Here is a 25911-nt window from a genome sequence, read left to right on the forward strand (position 1 = left end):
GACCTTTAAAACTCCAGGCTTTAGATATGTGGTGTGGGCTGGGCCTTGCACTGGTCTTCTGGGGGAGGGGTCTGCCATTTTGCGACTGAGGCAAGCTTGACTGAGAAGGGCAGTCCTGCCAGACTGCAGGGGGGGTGGTGAGGCTTGGTGTAAGCAAGTTGGTCAGCCAGTATTGGCATTGAGCTGCCTCCCACAGATGGCTCTGTGTTTATGCTGAGGGGTGGGGTAGAGAAATGGCACCTGGCCAGCTTTCCTATTACAACAGAGGTGTCTCTGTGAACATTGCCTCCCAGGGACACTCCCCAATATGAGTTAATAATGTCTGCACTGTGTGCCCCAGATGTTCCTCACTTTGCTGTTTCAATGCTGTCTGCCCACAAATTATTTTCCTGCCTTCTCTCCAGGAGCAGGGCAGTGCCCTCTGGGCTCTATCCCAGCCAAACCCACTGACTCCAGGCTTTAAGCTCCACTGGTTGCAAGAACTCATGAAATTTAGCCCCTCTCATTTTCTAAGCCAATGACTTTGGGGAAATGTTCTCCTTGTGGATGTCCCCATGTGCTCCTCTCTCTTGCCCTTTTCCATGACTATGTGTCCCTCCCTTGCAGGATCTGTGATCTGTTTCTCCTTTAAATAATGTCTTCTCACTTTCTACCTTCTTCGCTGTGGCCTCTTCTCTCCCTTTAGTTGTGGAGTTTGTTCTGTCAGTCTTCAGGTCAATTTCTGGGGTATTTAGAATGATTTGATAGTTATCCAGTTATGTTCATGGAACAAGATGAGCTTAGAGTCTTCCTGTGCTTCTGTCATCTTTGATGCCTCTTATTTAGGCTTTTTAAAAGTTGTTGGTAGTTATTCATGAGCCATGAATTCAGAGTGTTTTACAACCTCTTTGTTGTATCTGTAATGCTCAGTGTTGCATTATTTACATCTAGACCAACATATGTCCAAAATCCTTTGTCCATTTAAATTTGAAATGTTACAGTTTTATTATAAAAACTCCAGGCCTGCAGTTTTTGAGAGCCTATTGCTGTTTATTATCAGTATCTCTTAAAAAAATCCACACACATATGTCCACTTGCCCCAATTAAAACAAAACAAATGATTAGTTGTTAGGGAAGTATAAAATTTACTTGGTCAATAGACTTAGTTTTGGTTGTCTTTCCTATGGATATTGATTAACACAACATGGCCTTCCACATAATAACCTAATGGAAAGAACAAGGGATTTGAAGAAAATACACTTGAGTGCTCTGGATCACATTTAGTTGGGTTATCCTTGGGAAAGTCACTTAACTGGTTTGAACCTTATTTACTTTAACTGTAAAATGGAAAAATAGAACTAATATTGTGCAGATGCTGTGATGGCTAAATAAGATAATTTGTAGAAATTTCCTAGCACCATGTAGATGCTCAATAATTAGTGGTTGTTCTACTACGTGGATGATCTTTGAGGACACTATGCTAAGTGAAATAATCCAGTAACAAAAAGATAATAACCATGACTCCACATACATGAAGTATCTAAAAGAGTAAAATTCATAGAAACAGAACATAACACTGTGGTTTCCAAGGACTGGGGGGAGGGAGCAATGGGAAATTGTTGCTCAATGGATATAGAGTTTCAGTTTTGCAAGATGAAAAAGTTCTGTAGTTCTGTTGCCCAACAATGTGAATATAGTTAATATTACTGAACTGTATAGTTAAAAATGGTTATGATGGTAAATTTTGTGTTATGATATGTTTTACTACAATTAAAAATAAATAAATTAATTAAAAGTAATTAGTAGTTGGGGTGCCTGGGTGGCTCAGTCAGTTGAGCGTCCGACTTCAGCTCAGGTCATGATCTCGCAGTTTGTGAGTTTGAGCCCTGCATCGGGCTCTGTGCTAACAGGTCAGAGCCTGGAGCCTTCTTCGGATTCTGTGTCTCCCTCTCTCTGCCCCTTCCCCACTCATGCTCTGTCTCTCTCTGTCTCTCAAAAAAATGAATAAACGTTAAAAATTTTTAAAAAAATAATTAGTAGTTGTTATCAATTATATTAATTATGATTTTTGATTAAAATTAACATATTGATCCCGAGTCTGCCTTTCTACTTATATATTCATTGCCTAAACATACAAGCCAGACCCTGTGGAACATCTAACCAACAGGTCAGAAGCCAAGGTAGGAATAAAATGCAATTTCTATGCAAATTGGATATTGAACCATTTATTAAACCATATATCATCATCAAATGATATATCATCAAAATATAGCTAGTATGATTACTTTGTAAGAGCCATAGAAACCTGGGATCAGTAGAAGGGTACTATTTCTAACGAATATTTATAATTATGGAAGATTAATTTTTGACTTGTTGTAGGGATGGGTGGTAGCAAGGCTGGCTAGGTGAAGATAGAGTCCAAGCTTTTGTCTTAGAACATACTGTGATAATGGAAATTGTAATTGCTAATTGTATGTGTCCACTTAACTGGGATACAGGATACCCAGATAACTGACAAAACATTATTTTTGTGTGCATCTGTGAGGATAGTTCTGGAAGAGGTTAGCACTTGAATCAGTAGACTGACCAATAACATCTGCCTGTCACCAGTTTGTGTGTGGTCATTATCCAATCTCTTGAGGGCCTGAATAGACCAAAAAGGCAGAAAAAGGGCAAATTTTATCTCTCAAGTTTTTTAGATGTTTATTTTTGAGAGAGAGAGAGAGAGCAGGGGAGGGGTAGGGAGAGGGGGGAATAGAGAATATGAAGTGAGCTCTGTGCTTACAGCAGTGAGCCTGGTGTGGGGTTCAAATTAACAAAGCCTGAGATCATGGCCTGAGTTGAAATCCAGCACTCAACTGAATGAGCCACCCAGGAGCTCCTTCTCTCTCAATTTTTAATTAAGATATAATTGACATACAACACTATATTAGTTTCAGGTGTATAACATAATGATTTGATATATGAATGTATTGCAAAATGAACACTAGAAGAAATTTAGTTAACATTCATCACCATACATAGTTACAAAATTTTTGTTGTAATAAAAATTTTTAAGACCTACTCTCTTAGTATGTTTAAAATCTACAATACAGCATTATGAAGTATAGTCACCATGCTATACATTACATCCACAAGAATTATTTACTTTATAACAGGACAGTTGTACCTGTTGACCACATTCACCTATTTTGCCCCTCATTCTCACTTCTGGCCTCTGAAAACCATCAAACTACCAGTCTGATCTCTGTACCTACAAGTTTGGTTTTTGTTGTTGTTTTTAGATTCTACATATAAATGAGATCATATGGTATTTGTCTTTCTGTATCTGACTATTTCACTTAGCATAATGTTCTCACAGTTCATCTATGTTGCCACAAATGGCAGTATTTCCTTCTTTTCTATGACTGAATAATATTCCATTGTGTGTATATGCCACATTTTCTTTATCAATTCATTCATTCATGAATGTTTGGGTTGCTTCCTGGACTACATTTGTGTAAATAATGCTTCACTGAACATAGGGGTACAGATATCTTTTCAAGTTCGTGTTTTAGTTTCCTTTAGATAAATAACAAGCAGAATTGTGGAATCGTATCTTAGTTCAATTTTTATTTTTAAGGGAAACCTTCATACTGTTTTTCATAGTGGCTTCAACAGTTTACTTATCCATCAATAGAGCACAAGAGTTCCCTTTTCTCCCTATCTTCAACAACACTTGTTCTTTTTGTCCTTTTGGTAATAGCCATTATTATTTAGTGTACTAAATAATAAAATGGTTAATTAATATTAATAGCCATTAATATTAAGTGATATTTCATTGTGGTTTTGATTTGCATTTCCCTGATGGTTAGTGATGTTTGGCGTCTTTTTCTGCATCTCTTGGGCTATCGGTGTCTTTATTGGAAAAATATCTATTCAGATTTTTTAATTAGATTGAGATTATTGCTATCGGGTTGCATAAAATCATTATTTTGGATATTAACCCTTTATCAGATACATGATTTGCAAATATTTGATCCTATTCTATAGGTTGCATTTTCATTTTGTTGATTGTTTCCTTTACTATGCAGAGGATTTTTCATTAGATTTAGCCTCATTTGTTTTTTGTTTGGTTTGGTTTGTTTGCCCTTGCTTTTGGTGTCAAATCCAAAAAATCATTGTCAAGACAATGTCAAGGAGTTCACCCATGTTTTCTTCTAGGAGTTTTATGGTTTTAGGTATTATGATCAAGTCATTAATCTATTTTGAGTTATTTTTTTGTGTATGGTATAAGATAGTGGACCAGTTTCATTCTATACATGTGGTGGTCCAGTTTTCTTAGCATCATTTAGTGAAGAGACTGTTCTTTCTCTGTTGTATATTCTTGTCTCCCTTTTCATAAATTACTAGACAGTATTTGCATTGGTTTATTTCTAGGCCCTCTCTTCTGTTCCTTTGGTCTATGGGTCTGTTTTTATGCTAATACCATACTCTTCTGATTACTATATCTTTGCAATATAGTTTGAAATAAGGAAGTCTGATGTTTCTAACTTTGTGTTTCTCAAAATTGCTTTGGTTATTTGTGGTCTTCTATGAATCAATACAAATTTTTTGTTACATTTGTATAAATATTGTCAGTAGAATTTTTATAGGGATTGCATTGCATTTGTAAATTGCTTTGGGTAGCATGGACGTTTTAACAATATTAATTCTTCCAGGTCATAAACATGATATATTTTTCCATTTATTTGTGTCTTGTTCAATTTGATTCATCAGTGTTTTACAGTGTTCAGGGTAAGAGGTATTTTAACTTATTGGCTAAATGTACTCCTAGGTATTTTATGTTTTTGATGCAATTTTAAGTGGGAATGTTTTCTTGCTTTCTCTCTCTGAGAGTTCGTTACTATTGTATAGGTGTACAGCAGATTTTTGTATATTGATTTTGAATTCTGCAACTCTTGGTATGTTACATTTCCATTTTAATTTTTCTCAAGAAATTTTTTTGATTTCTCCTTTATTTCTTCCTTGACCCATTGATTTTTCAGAAGCATGGTGTTTAATCACCACATATCTGTGAATTTTCCATTTTAATCTGTAATTGATTTTTAGTATTATAACATTGGGTTTGAATTCAATCTACTTAATTTTATTATGACTTTTCCTATGGCCTAATATATGATCTATCCTGGAGAGTGTTCCATTTGTGATTGAGAGAAATGTATATTCTGCTGCTTTAAGATGGAATATCCTGTATCTGTTTTTTGTAGGCAGAAAATACATAGGTCTTGTTTCTTTGTTGATGCTGTTGTTGTTTTTGTTTTTTTATTTAAGTAGGTTTCATGCCCAGCATGGAGCCCAAAGTGGAGCTTGACCTCACAACCTTGAGGTCAAGACCTAAGCTGAGATCAAGAGTCAAATGCTTAACTGGCTGAGCCACCCAGGCATCCCAGGGGTCTTGTTTTTTTATCCATTCAGCCAATCTTTTCTTTAAAAAAAGTTTATTTATTTATTTTGAGGGGGGTTGCAGAGAGAGAGACAGAGAGACAGAGAGAATCCAAAGCAAGCTCCTTGCCATCAGTGCAAAGCCCAATGTAGGACTTGAACTCATGAACTGTGAGATCATGACCTGAGCAGAAATCAAGAGTAGGGTACTTAACTGATGCACCAGGCACCCCAGCCAATCTGTCTTTTGATTGGAGCATTTGCGTCTAAAGTAATTACTGATAGGTACAGAATTATTGCATTTGTTCATTGTTTTCATGTTATTTTGTAATTCTTTGTTTATTCTCTTGTTCTTTTCCTTTGTGATTTGATGATTTTCTATAGTGATATGATTACATTCCTTTCTCTTTATCTTGTGTGTTTCTAGTATAGGTTTTGCTTTGTCATTACCCTGAAGCTTACATGAAACAACTTCTATTTATAATAATTGATTTTAAGTTGATAACAATTTAAGTTTGAATGCATTCTAAAACTCTACATTTTTACTACCCCTCATCTTTTATGTGTTTGATGTTACAATTACATCTATTATCTTGTGTATATATTAATAAATTATGTACATTGTCTTTTAACCTTTATACTATACTTTCATAAGTGATTAACTCACCACCTTAGCAACATTAGATTATTATGGGTTTTGCAATATATTTACATTTGCTAGTGAGATTTACATTTTCATATGCTTTCCTGTTACCAATCTGTGCCCTTTTATTGTAGCTGAAAGAAGTCCCTTTAACATTTCTTGTAAGACTGATCTGGTGGTAATGAACTCCTTTCACTTTTGTTGGTCTAGAACGGTCTATCTCTCCTTCAATTCTGAAGAACAATTTTGCTGGGAAGAGTATTCCTGGTTAGCAGGGTTTTTTCTTTCAGAACTTTGAATATATCTTGCCACTCCATTCTGGCATGATAATTTTCGGCTAAAAAATCTGTTGGTAGTCTTATGGAGTTCCCTTGCACATAACAAATTGTTTTTTTCTTGCTGCTTTTAAAATTCTCTCCTTGTCTTTAAGTTTTGACAATATATAATGTGTCTTGGTGTAGGCCTCTTTGGAATCATCTTAATTTAAACTCTCATGGCTTCCTGGATCTGGGTATCTGTTTCCCAAGGTTAGGAACATTTTCAGCCATTATTTCTTCAAATAATTTTTCTTCCCCTTTTTCTTTTTCTTCTTCTTATGGGACCTCTATAATGAGAATGTTGGTCCATCTGATGTCACTCCATAAATCCCTTAAGCTATATTCAGTATTTTACATTTTTTTTGTTTTTGCTGTTATGATGGATGCATTCTACTTCCCTGCTTTTGAGTTAACTGTCCCTTTCTTCTGTTTCATCTAGTCTGTTACTTAAACTCTCTACTTTATTTTTCAGTACAGTTATTGTATTCTTTAGTCATGTGACTTCTATTTGGTGCTTTCCTTTATTTTCTATCTCTTCTTTGAAATTCTCAATTTGTTCATGTATTGCCCTCCTGACATCAGTGAGTATATTTATGACCAGTACTTTGAACTCTTTATCAGGTAAATCACTTTATTTATTTACAGTCTTTTGTGTATGTTTTATATTATTCTGTGTTTGGAACATATTCCCCTGGTATTCACTTTCCTTAACTCTGTTTTGTTTTGTATGCATCAGATAAAACAGCTATTTCTCACAGTCTTGAAGCAATGGGCTTGTGTATGGTATGAACCTTATTGTTCATCTGTGCCCTAGCTCTTGGTTGTTTCTCAATCCTGTGTGATTATCCAAGCAGCTTACTTTGTTCTTAATGGTTCCCAGTAGTTGAGGGTATGCCAAGACCCATCAGTGTCCCATAAGGGAGAATCTCAGTCAGCATCTAGATTCAGGCTGATTGGAAGCCAGATCCACATGCAGCAGCTTTTAAGGTATGCAAATGTACATTTTTCCAGGGAAGACTAGAAGATGGGAATTTTTCTTTTTGTCCTCTGCACTGAGCCTTGAGGTGATAGCCATTTTAAGATTTGCTTCTTTGTTTGCCACTGTCCCATTGAACCTGAAAATGCAAGCTCCACCCACTGAACAAGGGAGCTAGGCTATTAACGGGTGTGTCTTCTGGACAGTAGCCATAAAACCTGGAGCACCAGATGGGAACACAAGTTTGTTTTTTTGTTTTTTGTTTTTTTCTCAGACAATATTGGGAACCTGGAGTGAAGCAGAGGGAATGCACAAAAATAGCACCCACGTTATGAGGTCTATGGAATGGGTTATAGTTAATCCTTAGATGTGTGTTTGATTACAATGTTCTCCCTCAGGCCAAGTCATGAAGATAAACTAATAAGAATCTTTCACAGAATACTGAATGTTTCAGTCTATTGTCTCTCTGGTGCCCTGGAGTATAGCTGCTTAAGAACTCTCTGTTTGCTATGGTTCTTTTTGACCCATGAATGTAAGCCCCAAAAGCCACCAGAGCCAGACAATCAAGGGATTTCCTCTGGGCAACAGCAGAAAAAAAAATCAAGGATCTAGATGTGTTCACAAACTCCTTTCTGGAAGTTACCAGGGACCTGTAGCAAGGCAGAAAGTGCAAAGAGGGCATTCACTGGCTTCCATGGTTTTTGGAGAGTATTTCAACAGCCCTTAACTATATGTTAAAGTAAATGCATTCCCCTCAGGTCTGAGCTTTAAGATAAGAAAACAAACCTCTTTCATACAAAGACTGGGAACATTTCAGTCAAGTGCATCAACACTGGGCCCTGGAGAATCTATGTGAACCCTTTAAGAATTGTTTCTCATTTCACTATAGCCTTATGGGTGTAATAGACACAAGCACTTTGGCTTCCAAAGCTAGACGTTTTGGGGACTCACCTCTTAGGTTCAGGTCTTAAAAGTTGGGATTCCAAGGGTGCCTGGGTGGTGCAGTTGGTTAAGCATCCAACTCTTGATCCCAGCTCGGGTCTTGATCTCAGAGTCGTGAGTTCAAGCCCTGCATTGGACTCTGCACTGGGTATCAAGCCTACTTAAAAAAATTCGGGGTGCCAAATGTGGAGTCAAGCCCTTCACTTTTCAGGGAGAGGCTTGGTGTTTGAGTTCCTCCCTGATTGTGGGGTTTTTGACAAGATTGTTTCACCCTCACTTACCCATTTGGATATACATATTTTTTTCTCATTTGCTTGATTTGTAGGAATTGCTCAGCTAGTTTTGGATTTCTTCAGGGAAAATGTTCCATATACAGCTATAGACTCAGCATGTTCATGAGAGGAGGTGAGTTCAAGTTTCTTCTGTATCACCATCATGAACTGGAACCTCTCTCTCTTCTTGAGCTGGGACTTGTATCTTCTGCCCATAGACATCAGAGCTTCTAGTTCTCAGGCCTTCAGACTTCAGGAATCATACTAGCAGATCCCCCTTTCCAAGTTCTGAAGCATTCAGCCTCAGACTGAAATTTACACTATTGATTTTCTTGGTTCTCAGGCTTTGGACTGGGAATGAATTATACCACTGACTTTCCTTGTTCTTTAGCTTGTAGATGGCATATTGTGGCATATCTCACCCTCCATAAATGTGGTAAGCACTGCATTAGACAGTGCTGATTTAGAATTGCAAATAAATGATTATATCAATCTAAAAAGCAATAAAGTAATTGATTTACTTGAACCTAAAAGAGCTAGTATTGTCAAGAAAGTATTTCAGGCTAAAGACAAGTCCCGTGAAGTCATCTAAAGAAGGAATATTCAAATATTTACCCTAGGTCTAAGAGTACAGGTTCCAAACACAAACACAAAGGAATCAAGCAGGTAATATATATGAACAAGGAAAGACAGGTATAGGGTAAATAGCCAATATGAATGGGGCAGTACTACTCAGTTCCAGTCAATTGCTGGCAAATGAAAAGGCAAATCCAGGATTGCCAAATCTTCTGATTTTCAAAAGAAACTAGGAGTGTTGATTTTTTAAATGTTAGATCTCTCACTTTTAAAATGTTGGCTTAATTTAAAGACCTATGCATGCCAAACAAAACACATATGTAGTCTGAATCAGACACTAAATTTATGTTCACTATAGACAATGGTCAGTGTCTAGAGGTAAGTAAGAGGTCACTGCCTACCACTGTTGCTGCTAAAAACAAAATGACTGGTACAGACTCTCAGGTCAAAGGAGGTCACAACAGTGAGCGTGTGTTAGTGTCAAATATTAGGAAAAAACATTTGGAGAAGATGTGATGTGATCTGAGCTTTAAAATCTAAGAAACATGTAGATAGATGGAGCTCAGAGAAAGAATAAGGACATTCTAGGTCATGGAGTAGATATAACACAAGTAAAAATGTGAAAGTAGGTATTCACATTACATGTATTTTGGTGCTTGTTTTTTTCTTTTTTTTACATTTTTTAAAAAAGTGAGTATAACTTTTTTATCTTGATGAGGTCCCAATAGTTCACTTTTGCTTTTATTTCCCTTGCCTCCAGAGACATGTCTAGTAAGAAGTTGCTGCGACCCAGCTCAAAGAGGTTGCTGACTGTTTTCTCCTGTAGAATTTTGATGGTTTCCTGTCTCACATTTAGGGCTTTCATCTATTTTGAATTTAGTTTTGTGTACAGTGTAAGAAAGTGGTCCAGTTTCATTCTTCAGCATGTTGCTGTCCAGTGCTCCCAGCACCATTTGCTAAAGAGACTGTCTTTTTTCCATTGGATATGCTTTCCTGCTTTGTCGGAGATTAGTTGGCCATACATTTGTGGGTCAATTTCTGGGTTTTCTATTCTATTCCATGAATCTATATGTCTGTTTTTGTGCCCATACGATACTGTCTTGATAATTACAGCTTTGTAATACAGGTTAAAGCCTGGAATTGTGATGCCTCCAGCTTTGCTTTTCTTTTTCAGCATCGCTTTGGCTATTTGGGGTCTTTTATGGTTCCATACAAATTTTAAGATTATTTGTTCTAGCTCTGTGAAGAATGCTGGTGTTATTTTGATAAGGATTGCATTGAATCTGCAGATTGCTTTGGGTAGTATTGACATTTTAACAATATTTGTTCTTGCAATCCATAAGCATGGAATGTTTTTCCATTTCCTTGTGTCTTCTTCAATCTTATTTCATAAGATTTATTTCATAAGATTTATTTCATAAGATTTAGTTTTCAGCATACAGATCTTTTACCTCTTTGGTTAGGTTTATTCCTAGGTATCTTAGGAGTTTTGGTGCAATTGTAAATGGGATCAATTCCTTGATATCTCTTTCTGCTGCTTCATTATTGGTGTATAGAAATGCAACCGATTTCTGTACATCGATTTTATATCCTGTGAGTATAGTTAACACAACGTTACATTAGTTTCAGGTATACAAGTTAGTGATTGAGCAAGTTTATACATTATGCAATGTTCAGCACAAGTGTAGCTATCACCTGTACCATAACATCACTATTATAATATCATTGATTGTGTTCTTTATGCTGTGCCTTTTATTTCTGTGACCTACTCATTCCATAACTGGAACCCTGCATCTCCTTCGCCCTTTCACCCATTCTGCCCAACCCTCTACCTACCTCCCTACTGGCAATCATCAGTTTTTATAGGTCTGATTCTGCTTTTTGTTTATTCATTTTTGTATTCCATTTATGAGTGGAATCTTATGCTATTTGTTTTTTTTTCAGACCAACTTACTGTGCTTAACATAATACCCTCTTGGTCCATCCATGTTGTGTCAAATAGCAAGATCTCATCCTTTTAACGGCTGTGTAATGTTCCATTACACACACGCACACACGCACATACACATATCTTTCTTTTCCAATCGTCTATTGATGGACACTTAGGTTGCTTCCATATCTTGGCTATTGTAAATAATGCTGCAATAAACATAGGGATGCATATATCATTTCAAATTATTTTTCCCTTATTTTTATATGAATACATAATTGAATTATTGGATCATATGTTATTTCTATTTTCAATTTTTTGAAGAACCTCCATACTGTTCTTTTCAGTGGCTGTATCTCATATGACATGTTTTGATAAACAGAAGGGTTGACTGCAATAGAATTTTCATGCTGGGAAATAGGAGATTCATTTATAAAACCAGTACCCTATTGTGAAGAACATTGAATTTCAAGCTAAATTGCATATTCAGAAGGTGCTAATAACATTAATCTACAGTCAGTACTACCAAATAAATGCTAATGACCTCCTCCCTTTAGCTCTATGCTAAAATCATTGCCAAATTCAGTTTCCCAAGATTGTTGTGTAATATTCATTCAAGCAACCTTCTATATGTAAACCACTCTGCCAAGTACATTGGGAAATAAAGAAATAAATAAGTGTATAACATATGTCTTGTGGAGACAGTTACGGGGCTTCTGTCCATGTGCATGCAAATGTAAAAGAATTATAAATTAAAAGGCCCTTTTGTTATGGACAGTTTCATTTTAACCCCTCCTGCTGCTCTCCCTTTTTCCTTTTCCTCTTATGTAACCAATAGGCTTAGCTTTCCCAGTAATATTTGTGTTTGTGTCCTAAAGGATGAGAAATCATATTTTGATTAATGGTGTCCCCTTAGAAGAAAGAAAACTTGAGTTAAGACTACATTTCAGTGCAAATGTTGGAAATTACCCCAAATTGCCACGAACAGGACTTACATCAATGTTTCTGCTTGACCCTTTTGCAGAAGGAAAAAATACCTTCTGGAAATGCACAGCAAACAAAAATATTTTGGAAGTGAAATAAGTAAGGTAGCCTTTCCTCTTCATAACACATACTGGTAGAATTATTGCTGTTCATTAACAGTCCTTATAATGAATCATAAAAATGCAGGACGTAAAGTGTGTGTGGTTGAGCTCCAAGCTCTAAAGAGAAATTCATTTAATTCCTCTCCCAATTATTTGAGAGTGTTTGGATCTCATCTCTTATTTTCTCTGTCCAGATCATTAGCTACAATTTTGAAAATAAAATGATTCAGTGCCTCATGGCTTGAAAGCAAAGGCAGGCTTCTCATTTGTATACATCTCTTTACAGTAGTTAACTTCTCTTTATGTCTCTTTTCTGCTGTATTTAAAAGTCATCATGTTTCTCATGATGACCCCTTGGTGGCCTTGGGTAGCTAGCAAAATGTCACCAGCTTCTTTTTAACTCTGGTCATACAACTTGGGGTGGGTTGAAATGGTCCAGAGATAGTATCTTGAGGTAACACAAGCATGCCAGTGAGACACCCAAGGAGACACTTAGGGAGTTTTTTAGGTTGACTTTAAGGTGAAGGGGCTGAGCAGATTGTTTTATCTTCACTTGGGATCTGCTTATGAGAAAGTTTTGGTAAATCGGTTTCAAAATCACATTTCCTTCCTGCCTACTCCATGAAACCGAAATAGGTGCAGTGTGTTGGATTGGGGGAAATAAAAATGAATGACTTTAATTGGCCATATCAGCTGTTATTCTGGATTACTGCTTCAGGGTATAACCACATTTTGTTTGTTTGTTTGTTTTGTGTTTGAGAAGCAAGGAGGGAAAGGAAGCTAGGGATTAATGGAAACAGAATAAAGACATCACTAAATTTATAGGGGAACTTTTATAAATACCAATTGTTTGGAAGTGAACAAAATTTCAAATATTCTGGGACATTCCAGAAAATGGAATGTCTAATTTTAAGTCTCACAGGCACATTTTAGGAATTTAAGAAAATCCAGAAAAGTGCTTGAAACAGTCAATTTAGGTCATAGCGCCATCCTACAGATAAACAAAATAGGTAGGTGACTATATGCAGTCTTATTTGAGGACCACAGATCCATACTTGCCATACTTGCCTTCAAATATCTCCTTCTTGTTTTTTTTTTTCTGAAATTTATTGACAAATTGGTTTCCATACAACATCCAGTGCTCATCCCAAAAGGTGCCCTCCTCAATACCCATCACCCACCCTCCCCTCCCTCCCACCCCCCATCAACCCTCAGTTTGTTCTCAGTTTTTAACAGTCTCTTATGCTTTGGCTCTCTCCCATTCTAACCTCTTTTTTTTTTTTTCCTTCCCCTCCCCCATGGGTTCCTGTTAAGTTTCTCAGGATCCACATAAGAGTGAAACCATATGGTATCTGTCTTTCTCTTTATGGCTTATTTCACTTAGCATCACACTCTCCAGTTCCATCCACGTTGCTACAAAAGGCCATATTTCATTTTTTCTCATTGCCACGTAATATTCCATTGTGTATATAAACCACAATTTCTTTATCCATTCATCAGTTGATGGACATTTAGGCTCTTTCCATAATTTGGCTATTGTTGAGAGTGCTGCTATGAACATTGGGGTACAAGTGGCCCTATGCATCAGTACTCCTGTATCCCTTGGCTAAATTCCTAGCAGTGCTATTGCTGGGTCATAGGGTAGGTCTATTTTTAATTTTCTGAGGAACCTCCACACTGCTTTCCAGAGCGGCTGCACCAATTTGCATTCCCACCAACAGTGAAAGAGGGTTCCCGTTTCTCCACATCCTCTCCAGCATCTATAGTCTCCTGATTTGTTCATTTTGGCCACTCTGACTGGCGTGAGGTGATACCTGAGTGTGGTTTTGATTTGTATTTCCCTGATAAGGAGCGACGCTGAACATCTTTTCATGTGCCTGTTGGCCATCCGGATGTCTTCTTTAGAGAAGTGTCTATTCATGTTTTCTGCCCATTTCTTCACTGGGTTATTTGTTTTTTGGGTGTGGAGTTTGGTGAGCTCTTTATAGATTTTGGATACTAGCCCTTTGTCCGATATGTCATTTGCGAATATCTTTTCCCATTCCGTTGGTTGCCTTTTCGTTTTGTTGGTTGTTTCCTTTGCTGTGCAGAAGCTTTTTACCTTCATAAGGTCCCAGTAATTCACTTTTGCTTTTAATTCCCTTGCCGTTGGGGATGTGTCGAGTAAGAGATTGCTACGGCTGAGGTCAGAGAGGTCTTTTCCTGCTTTCTCCTCTAAGGTTTTGATGGTTTCCTGTCTCACATTTAGGTCCTTTATCCATTTTGAGTTTATTTTTGTGAATGGTGTGAGAAAGTGGTCTAGTTTCAACCTTCTGCATGTTGCTGTCCAGTTCTCCCAGCACCATTTGTTAAAGAGGCTGTCTTTTTTCCATTGGATGTTCTTTCCTTCTTTGTCAAAGATGAGTTGGCCATACGTTTGTGGGTCTAGTTCTGGGGTTTCTATTCTATTCCATTGGTCTACGTGTCTGTTTTGGTGCCAATACCATGCTGTCTTGATGATGACAGCTTTGTAGTAGAGGCTAAAGTCTGGGATTGTGATGCCTCCTGCTTTGGTCTTCTTCTTCAAAATTCCTTTGGCTATTCGGGGCCTTTTGTGGTTCCATATGAATTTTAGGATGGCTTGTTCTAGTTTCGAGAAGAATGCTGGTGCAATTTTGATTGGGATTGCATTGAATGTGTAGATAGCTTTGGGTAGTATTGACATTTTGACAATATTTATTTTTCCAATCCATGAGCAGGGAATGTCTTTCCATTTCTTTAAATCTTCTTCAATTTCCTTCATAAGCTTTCTATAGTTTTCAGCATACAGATCCTTTACATCTTTGGTTAGATTTATTCCTAGGTATTTCATGCTTCTTGGTGCAATTGTGAATGGGATCAGTTTCTTTATTTGTCTTTCTGTTGCTTCATTGTTAGTGTATAAGAATGCAACTGATTTCTGTACATTGATTTTGTATCCTGCAACTTTGCTGAATTCCTGTATCAGTTCTAGCAGACTTTTGGTGGAGTCTATCGGATTTTCCATGTATAATATCATGTCATCTGCAAAAAGCGAAAGCTTGACTTCATCTTTGCCAATTTGGATGCCTTTGATTTCCTTTTGTTGTGTGATTGCTGATGCTAGAACTTCCAGCACTATGTTAAACAGCAGCGGTGAGAGTGGGCATCCTTGTCGTGTTCCTGATCTCAGGGAAAAAGCTCTCAGTTTTTCCCCGTTGAGGATGATGTTAGCTGTGGGCTTTTCATAAATGGCTTTTATGATCTTTAAGTATGTTCCTTCTATCCCGACTTTCTCAAGGGTTTTTATTAAGAAAGGGTGCTGGATTTTGTCAAAGGCCTTTTCTGCATCGATTGACAGGATCATATCGTTCTTCTCTCTTTTTTTGTTAATGTGATGTATCACGTTGATTGATTTGCGAATGTTGAACCAGCCCTGCATCCCAGGAATGAATCCCACTTGATCATGGTGAATAATTCTTTTAATATGCCGTTGAATTTGATTTGCTAGTATCTTATTGAGAATTTTTGCATCCATATTCATCAGGGATATTGGCCTGTAGTTCTCTTTTTTTACTGGGTCTCTGTCTGGTTTAGGAATCAAAGTAATACTGGCCCCATACAATGAGTCTGGAAGTTTTCCTTCCCTTTCTATTTCTTGGAATAGCTTGAGAAAGATAGGTATTATCTCTGCTTTAAACGTCTGGTAGAACTCCCCTGGGAAGCCATCTGGTCCTGGACTCTTATTTGTTGGGAGATTTTTGATAACCGATTCAATTTCTTCGCTGGTTATGGGTCTGTTCAAGCTTTCTATGTCCTCCTGATTGAGTTTTGGAAGAGTGTGGGTGTTTAGGAATTTGTCCATTTCTTCCAGGTTGTCCAATTTGTTGGCATATAAGTTTTCATAGTATTCCCTGATAATTGTTTGTATCTCTGAGGGATTGGTTGTAATAATTCCATTTTCATTCATGATTTTATCTATTTGGGTCATCTCCCTTTTCTTTTTGAGAAGCCTGGCTAGAGGTTTGTCAATTTTGTTTAGTTTTTCAAAAAACCAACTCTTGGTTTCCTTGATCTGCTCTACAGTTTTTTTAGTTTCTATATTGTTTATTTCTGCTCTGATCTTTATTATTTCTCTTCTTCTGCTGGGCTTAGGCTGCCTTTGCTGTTCTGCTTCTAGTTCCTTTAGGTGTGCTGTTAGATTTTGTATTTGGGATTTTTCTTGTTTCTTGAGATAGGCCTGGATTGCAATGTATTTTCCTCTCAGGACTTCCTTCACTGCATCCCAAAGCGTTTGGATTGTTGTCTTTTCATTTTCATTTGTTTCCATATATTTTTTAATTTCTTCTCTAATTGCCTGGTTGACCCACTCATTCGTTAGTAGGGTGCTCTTTAACCTCCATGCTTTTGGAGGTTTTCCAGACTTTTTCCTGTGGTTGATTTCAAGTTTCATAGCATTGTTGTCTGAAAGTATGCATGACATGATCCCAATTCTTGTATACTTATGAAGGGCTCTTTTGTGACCCACTATGTGATCTATCTTGGAGAATGTTCCATGTGCACTTGAGAACAAAGTATATTCTGTTGCTCTGTGATGCAGAGTTGTAAATATACCTGTCAAGTCCATCTGGTCCAATGTATCATTCAGGGCCCTTGTTTCATTATTGATCCTGTGTCTAGATGGTCTATCCATTGTTGTAAGTGGAGTATTAAAGTCTCCTGCAATTACCACATTCTTATCAATAAGATTGCTTCTGTTTGTGATTAATTGTTTTATATATTTGGGGGCTCCTGTATTCATCGCCTAGACATTTATAATTGTTAGCTCTTCCTGATGGATAGACCCTGTAACTATTATATAATGTCCTTCTTCATCTCTTGTTACAGCCTTTAATTTAAAGTCTAGTTTGTCTAATATAAGTATGGCTACTCCAGCTTTCTTTTGGCTTCCAGTCGCATGATAAATAGTTCTCCATCCCCTCACTCTCAATCTAAAGGTGTCCTCAGGTCTAAAATGAGTCTCTTGTAGACAGAAAATAGATGGGTCTTGTTTTTTTTATCCATTCTGATACCCTATGTCTTTTGGTTGGCGCATTTAATCCATTTACATTCAGTGTTATTATAGAAAGATACGGGTTTAGAGTCATTGTGATGTCTGTATGTTTTATGCTTATAGTGATGTCTCTGGGACTTTGTCTCACAGGGTCCCCCTTAGGATCTCTTGTAGGGCTGGTTTAGTGGTGACAAATTCCTTCAGTTTTTGTTTGTTTGGGAAGACCTTTATCTCTCCTTCTATTCTAAATGACAGACTTGCTGGATAAAGGATTCTTGGCTGCATATTTTTTCTGTCTAGCACCCTGAAAATCTTGTGCCAATTCTTTCTGGCCTGCCAAGTTTCAAAAGAGAGATCAGTCACGAGTCTTATAGGTCTCCCTTTATATGTGAGGGCACGTTTACCCCTCGCTGCTTTCAGAATTTTCTCTTTATCCTTGTATTTTGCCAGTTTCACTATGATATCTCGTGCAGAAGATCGATTCAAGTTACGTCTGAAGGGAGTTCTCTGTGCCTCTTGGATTTCAATGCCTTTTTCCTTCCCCAGTTTAGGGAAGTTCTCAGCTATTATTTCTTCAAGTACCCCTTCAGCACCTTTCCCTCTCTCTTCCTCCTCTGGGATACCAATTATGCATATATTATTTCTTTTTAGTGTATCACTTAATTCTCTAATTTTCCCCTCATACTCCTGGATTTTTTTATCTCTCTTTTTCTCAGCTTCCTCTTTTTCCATAACTTTATCTTCTAGTTCACCTATTCTCTCCTCTGCCTCTTCAAGCCGAGCTGTGGTGGTTTCCATTTTGTTATGCATTTCGTTTAAAGCGTTTTTCAGCTCCTCGTGACTGTTCCTTAGTCCCTTGATCTCTGTAGCAAGAGATTCTCTGCTGTCCTGTATACTGTTTTCAAGCCCAGCGATTAATTTTATGACTATTATTCTAAATTCACTTTCTGTTATATTAAATCCTTTTTGATCAGCTCATTAGCTGTTGTTATTTCCTGGAGATTCTTCTGAGGGGAGTTCTTCCGCTTGGTCATTTTGGATAGTCCCTGGCGTGGTGAGGACCTGCAGGGCACTTCCTCTGTGCTGTGGTGTATAACTGGAGTTGGTGGGCGGGGCCGCAGTCAGACCTGATGTCTGCCCCCAGCCCACCGCTGGGGCCACAGTCAGACTGGTGTGTGCCTTCTCTTCCCCTCTCCTAGGGGTGGGATTCACTGTGGGGTGGTGTGGCTCGTCTGGGCTACTTGCACCCTGCCAGGCTTGTGATGCTGGGGATCTGGCATATTAGCTGGGGTGGGTAGGCAAGGTGCTCAGGGGCAGGAGGGGCAGGCTTAGATCGCTTCTCCTTAGGTGATCCACTTCAGGAGGGGCCCTGTGGCAGCGGGAGGGAGTCAGATCCGCTGCTGGAGGTTTGGCCCTGCCGAAGCGCAGAGTTGGGTGTTTGCGCGGAGTGAGCAAGTTCCCTGGCAGGAACCGGTTCCCTTTGGGGTTTCGGCTGGGGGATGGGCGGGGGAGATGGCGCTGGTGAGCGCCTTTGTTCCCCACCAAACTGAGCTCTGTTGTCAGGGGGCTCAGCAGCTCTCCCTCCCTTTGTCCTCCAGCCTTCCCGCTTTCCGAGCAGAGCTGTTAATTTATGACCTCCCAGACGCTAAGTCGCGCTTGCTGTCGGAACACAGTCCGTCAGACCCCTCCGCTTTTGCAAGCCAGACTCGGGGGCTCTGCTTGGCCGGCGAGCCGCCCCTCTGCCCCGGCTCCCTCCCGCCAGTCCGTGGAGCGCGCACCGCCTCACCGCCCTTCCTACCCTCTTCCGTGGGCCTCTCGTCTGCGCTTGGCTCCGGCGACTCTGTTCTGCTAATCCTCTGGCGGTTTTCTGGGTTATTTAGGCAGGTGTAGATGGAATCTAAGTGATCAGCAGGACGTGCGGTGAGCCCAGCGTCCTCCTAAGCCGCCATCTTGCCACAACTCCAAATATCTCCTTCTACTATCATATCCTACCCTCCTCTCCTGCTGGGATCAAATCTATGTAATTTAAATTATTCTCCTGGGTCAAATTGCAAGAAGCCTGCTACTGGGTGAAAATGCAGTATGTATCTGAGTAAGAGAGATTTCTAGCCCTCTTCTATAAAAACATTGCTTGTGTGAGTTTTTTGACCAGCTTATTACCCTCACAATTCTGCCTCCTGGACTGGAGGGTAGGGGATGAGAAGAAAGACAGGAGAAATCATGGGTGGTTTGGTACTCTTGAATTCTAAATAGCAGGATCAGCAAAAGCTGGGGAGAATGGCCCCTGAGTAATGGGGGATCTGATTTAGGGAGATGCCCCAAAGAGTAGGAGCCACCAAAAAGGCTGTAACATCAAAAATGAAAGAGGGCCCCAAAGATAAAATCATCAGCTTTACTGCTTTTGTTGGTAGCATTATAGGTCAGATACTTTTTTTTTTTAAGTAGGCTCCACACCCAATGTAGGTCTGGAACTCAAGATCCTGAGATCAAGAGTCACATGCTCTACCACTGAGCCAGCCAGGTTCCCCAGGTACCTTTTCAAAGCTCAAGATAGACTCATGCTCAGCTTAAAGTTTTAGGTACTACTCATTTCTTGAGCATTAACTCCTCTTCTTTTCAAATCCATGCAGACTCCAAGCACCCAGAGATCTCATGCTACTGCTAAGAGACTGAATATTCAAACAATGACCAAACCATATATCAAAATAGAACTGTGACCCACAATCTACAATAACCTACCCAGGAACTCAACATGTTATCTACAGTAACCAGTCCAGGAAGCTAGCTATCTGAGTTAGACTTACAGGAAGCCTGAATGTTTTCTCCAGTAATTTATCCAGAAAGCCAAATAACCCCTGGGAGAATTGTTCCCAAATGGCCAGCATTTGATTAATAACTGGCAGCTTTCCTAATTTCTTTCCATTTCCAACTTAGAACCAGCCATAGAAAGTCAAATATGCAACTCTCACCAATCATACAGGATGTCCCACTTCTAGTTAACCCACTTACATCTTCCCCCATGACAGCAACCTTCAATTAGAGGTATGCCTGAAACCTTCCCTTTTGTCCACTATAAATTTTTCTCATTCCACTTCAAGCCTTTGTGTCAAAACACAAATGATAGTGCCTGATTCTCTTGCTATAGAAAGCTCTAAATAATCAGTCTCTGCTTGATCTCATTTTGTTGGTCTTCATTTATTCCCATGCTGCTCAAGGGGTCTTGAACCAGCAAGCCAGAACAATCTTATCAAAATGCATACGTGATCACATCACGTCATTTCCCATCCCCACATAAAATACATTAGTCACTTTTCATAACTTTTTAAAATAAACTTCATTTTTAGAACAGTTTGATTTTTAAAAATTAAGATAATGCAGAATTCCCATATACCCATCATCCAGTTTCTCCTATTAACTACTTACGTTATTATAGTACGCTTGTTACAATTAATGAAACAATATTGATTCATTATTATTAACTAAAATTCCATACTTCACTCAGATTTTCCCAATTTTTACCTAATGTCCTTTTGCTCTTCCAGGATCCCATCCAGGATACTTTGTCACATTTAATCATCATGTCTCCTTAAGCTGCTTTTGACTGTGACAGTTTCTAAAATTTTTATTGTTTTTGATAATCTTGATTATCATTTTGAGAAATACTAGTCAATTATTTGCATAATATTTTTATTTGGATTTGTCTAGTGTTTTTCTCATGATTAGACTGGCATTACTGGGATTTGGGGGGAATACCACAGAAGCAAAATTCTATTCTCCTCATGATACATCAAAGGTCAATACTATCAACATAACACTGTTTATGTTGACCTTGGTTACCTACTTAAGGTAATATTTGTTAGATTACTCCACTATAAAATAACTCTTTTTATTGGCCCTTTCCATACTGTACTCTTTCGAGAGAAATTATTATGAACAGCCCACATTTATGGGGTGGAAATTTATGCTCCATCTCCTTGAAGGCAGAGTATCTACATAAATTATACGGAATTTTTCTGCATCAGAGATCTATTCAATTATTTATTGATATCAATATGAATTCATGGATATTAATTTTTTCCATGGGTTATGATTCAATAGTAACTTATTTTATTGCTCAAATTGTTCCATCTCTGGCCACTGGAAGCTCTTGCAGTTGGCTTCTATGTCCTTTGATACACTATCAGCCTTGTGAATTTTTTGCTACTTCTTTACTTTGTGGCACTACAAGATGCTCCAGGTTCATTTGTATATTTATTTCCCCAGTCTTAGAATCAGGAATTTCTACATTAATCCCTTGTTCCTTCTTTTGGAGAATCTTATTAGAAACCAAGATCTGGGTGCTAAATGTGCCTGTTGCTACTGATATATTTTTTTTTCTTTCATGCCCTCTCAATTAACAGAGCAAAAAGAACATGTGTCTATGTACTAACCTGGTTAAATACACATATCTATGAATATTTATATAAGTAAGTATTTGTATCTATATTAAGTTAAATATGAGTTCATATTGATGTCTCCAACTTGATTCTATTACCAATTAGGTTATTTTAACCTCCTCCCCTTGTTTTTCTATAAACTCCTACTCTACTCCAACGATGAGAAATTGGCTTCTACCATCCACTCTTCATTTACTTGTTTAATTCCATTATACATGCATACTAATATCATAATTGTTAACCCTTACCCCCATGGGAAACAACTTTATAAACTAGAGTGCAATGCTTATGCACAGCTTCTTTTGCTTTTGGTCTGCTCATTTCCAAAGTTACTTAGGTCAACATTTTTTCCCACTGAGGTTGTTTCATCCACTTGTAATACAGTTTTATTGTTTTTGGGGTTTTTTTGTTTCATTTTTTTAAATGTTTTGTTATTTTTGAGAGAGAAAAAGAGAGAAAGACAGACAGAGTATGAGCAGGGGAGAGGCAGAGAGAGATGGAGACACAGAATCTGAACCAGGCTCCAAACTCTGAGTTGTCAGCACAGAGCCCCACGCAGGGCTTGAACCATGAGCCATGAGATCATAACCTGAACTTAAGTTGGATGCTTAACTGACTGAGCCACCAAGGTACCCCTGGTTTTTTTTTCATATTCTGAATGCCACTCTGAGATCCTCCAACCTCCTATATAAGGTTTTTTATTTGCATATATTAGGGTTCACTCTGTGCTATAAAGTTCTATGGGTTTTGACAAATGGATAGTGTTATATACCTACTATTACAGTATCATACATAATAGGTTTACCACCCTAAAAACTCCCCTGTGCTTCACCAACACACCTCCCTTTGGTAACCAATGTTTTTTTTTTTTTTTTGTACTGGCCTTATAATTTTGCTTTTTCCAAAATATCATGTAGCTGAAATAATATATAGAGTTTTCAGACTGGCTTCTTTCACTTAGCAATATGAATTTAAGATTAATCCATGTCTTCATATGAATTGGTAGCTCATTTCTTTTCATCACTGAATAGCACTCCATTGTATGGATGTACCACAGCTTCCTTACTCATTTACCTATTGAAGGGCATTCTAGTTGCTTCCAATTTTTGGTGATTATAGAGTTGCTATAAACTTTCATGGTCAAGTGTGGACATAGTTTTTTAATGAATTGGATAAATACTTAGGAATGTGATTGCTGGATCATATGGTATTATTGTGTTTATCTTTACAATAAACAGCTAAACTATCTTCCAAAGTGGCTGTTTCCTTAATTTTTCAGGTAAATAAAGATCAAAATCCCTAACATGGACTACATCGTCTTTAGTTCCTACATATCCAGCCCCATCTTTCATCACTTTTATCTTCACATTGATGCTTCAGATACACCCCCATGCTCCCTATAGCCCCTGAGAAACTATTCTGCTCCCTAGGCCTGGAAATGACTCCTTCCACTTCTGTAAGTCCTCTGCATCCCAACTTGGTTATCATCCCATTCTTTCATCACATCACATTTTAAGCATATTTTCTTCAATAAAGCCATCACTGACCTCACTGGATAGGTCAAATCCCCCCAAGATAGGCTCCTATAGCTCAAAACATCTCACATTTGTAGCATTTATTATAGTTGTGATACTATATTTGTGTTTTGCTATACCACTTACTAGACTGTAAGTACCATAAAATCAAGACCAGATTTTTCTCATTATTTTATTCCTAATACCTAGCACAGTAACTGATATGTAGAAGCAGCTTACTATACCTTTTTATTAGAGAAACAAATGAATAAATACAATAAAAGCATCAATTACTGTCAAAAGTCAATGGCATACATTTATAACAACATGGATGAAATATGAGGGCATTATGCTAAATGAAATAAGTCAAATAAAGACATATACTACATAAAGACAAATACTATATTCCACTTATATGTGAAATCTAAAAAAGCAAAACTTATATAAAGTACAGTGGTGTTTACCAGGGCTGGAGGTTGGGGGAAATAGGAAGATATTGGTTAAAGGATTCAAACTTCCTGTTATATGATGAATAAGTTCTGAAGATCTAATGTACAACATGGTGGTTATAGTTAATAATACCATATTATATATGTGGAAGTTGCTAAGAGAGTCGGTCTTAAATGTTCTTACCACACACAAAATGATAATTACACAGCATGATGGAGATATTAGCTAACACTATGGTGATGATCACTTTGCAATATATAAGTGTACAAATGAAAACCTTGGAAACCTTACTCTTACACAACGTTATATGTCAATTATATCTCAATAAAGCTGGAAAAATGTCAATGGTAAAATATTCTTTACCTTTAAAGATGTCAGCTAAATTTGTAAAATTAATCATAACCTTTTTCAAAATATGCCATTTTCAACATTTTATAACATAGTAATGCCATACTATAATTGCCATAGTACATTTAAGTAACCACTAAATCTAATGAAAACTTCAAGCTAATGAATACTATTCAAGCTATTTATTTACAACACTTAGATTAAAGTGTGTTTGGAAAAGATCACTTTATTTTTTATGTAAAGTTGGTTTATTTTACCTGCAGCTCCTCCAATATAAACTGAATGTAAATGATGATACTGAGAAATATTAGGATAGTTGTCAATATGTCAAAAAATCATGCCTTCCAATCCATCCTCCATGAACTTTTTATAAAATGCCATACATTTGGCCACAATCACAATGCTTCCAAATCATAAATGGCTTTGCTACCCAGCTGCAGACGATGTTCATAGTAAGTCATCATTTGGGTCACTTCTCCTTTCAGTTGTCCATCACAGTTATGTAAAATTTCTGAGAGAAGGCCCTACATTATTATTTCAGGAGGAATACATTGAGTTAGAAGCTCAAAAAGTCTTCCAAGAACTTTAAGGAGACTTTGTGGAGTCTGATGATTGGCAATAGCATTGGCAGTCTCCTTCAGATACACCTCCCAATCTGTTTCAGGGATTTCTTGATCTGCAGCAAAAATATATTGTTGCACTCTTCAGGCTTCACACATAAGTAGGGTGTTTTTGGAGATTCCTGAAGGACTTCTCTGCAAGTCTAATGAACCAGTTGTGAAGGAAGATTCAGACCTTCCTTGGCTTACACACAATATATAACACATGACAAATATCTTCAATGCTGAGAGCAGGCACGCAAACTGTCAGGCACCTCCTACAAATAGGTGGTATCACTTTAGATGTAGAATTGCAACACAAGATCAATCTGAAGTGGACATATATTTTCCATGGTTCTATGCGAGGCACGTTGAGTATTTTTGGTGAGTTTGTCAACCTCTATCAATAATACCACTTTAAAATCTCTTTGAGAATTTGCTTCAAGTTGCTGTGATTGTACCACTGTTTTCAATATCTCCTGGATTACTACCCAATCACTACTTCCAGCATCACTGGGATTAACTTCAGCGATAATTGTTTGCAATACCACTAATTTCAGTTTTCTTTTTAGATGGAGTTGTGAAGGTCTGGTGTTCAATTCTCAATTTTTCCACTCACACACCATAAAATTCAAGAATACACATAATTCTTGTCTTTTTTCCAAGCACCAGATGAACCATACACAAAAGATGAGGAAAGTCACCACGTTGCACCACGTTGCAAAGCTGGGCCGCCTGCTTGTGATGATAGTCCAGGTATGCCAAGTATCAGCAACAGTACTTGTCCACCTGGAGGCTCATTCCATCTCAAATTCCCAGGGTCCCATGCTTGAAAGCCCTGCACGCATGTTGTCCATTGGGATGTGTACACAAGTTCCCTAAAAAGACCACTTTAGAGCAGAATTTTTTTTTCAGCATAGTACTCAGTTTTCCTAAGGTTGTTTTGTTTTGTTTTGTTTTGGTTTGGTTTGGTTTGGTTTGGTTTTGGTTGTTTATTATTATTATTATTATTATTCACTGGGTTCCAAGCAGGGACAAAATGATATAAAGCATCTACCTAAAAAATCTGTGACTTAAAGGTGTTTTGCTTTGCTCTTTGTCAAGAGATTCAAGTGAAAGTGGATGGATACATTGCTTCCAGTCAACCAACTTGGCCATTTTTTAAAGTAATCTCTACACCCAATGTGGGTCTCAAACTTATATCCCTGAGATCAGGAGTCACATGCTCTACTGACTGAGCCAGCCAGTTGCTCTTGGCCATTGATTCTTAATTGGATCCCAAGAACCTACATGTGGTTAACTGAAAGTGTAAATGGCCCACTAAAGAACAAAAACTATTTCAGTCCTAAACTACATTAATAGAATCTCAT

General features: G+C 37.8%; 1 pseudogene; it reads right to left on the reverse strand.

The window, feature by feature from the left end:
• Positions 1–24269: 24269 nt before the first annotated feature.
• Positions 24270–25342, reverse strand: LOC125157786 (replication factor C subunit 3-like; annotated as a pseudogene).
• Between the last annotated feature and the right edge of the window lie 569 nt (positions 25343–25911).

Source organism: Prionailurus viverrinus, chromosome X (assembly GCF_022837055.1).
Source record: "Prionailurus viverrinus isolate Anna chromosome X, UM_Priviv_1.0, whole genome shotgun sequence".
NCBI lineage: Eukaryota > Metazoa > Chordata > Mammalia > Carnivora > Felidae > Prionailurus > Prionailurus viverrinus.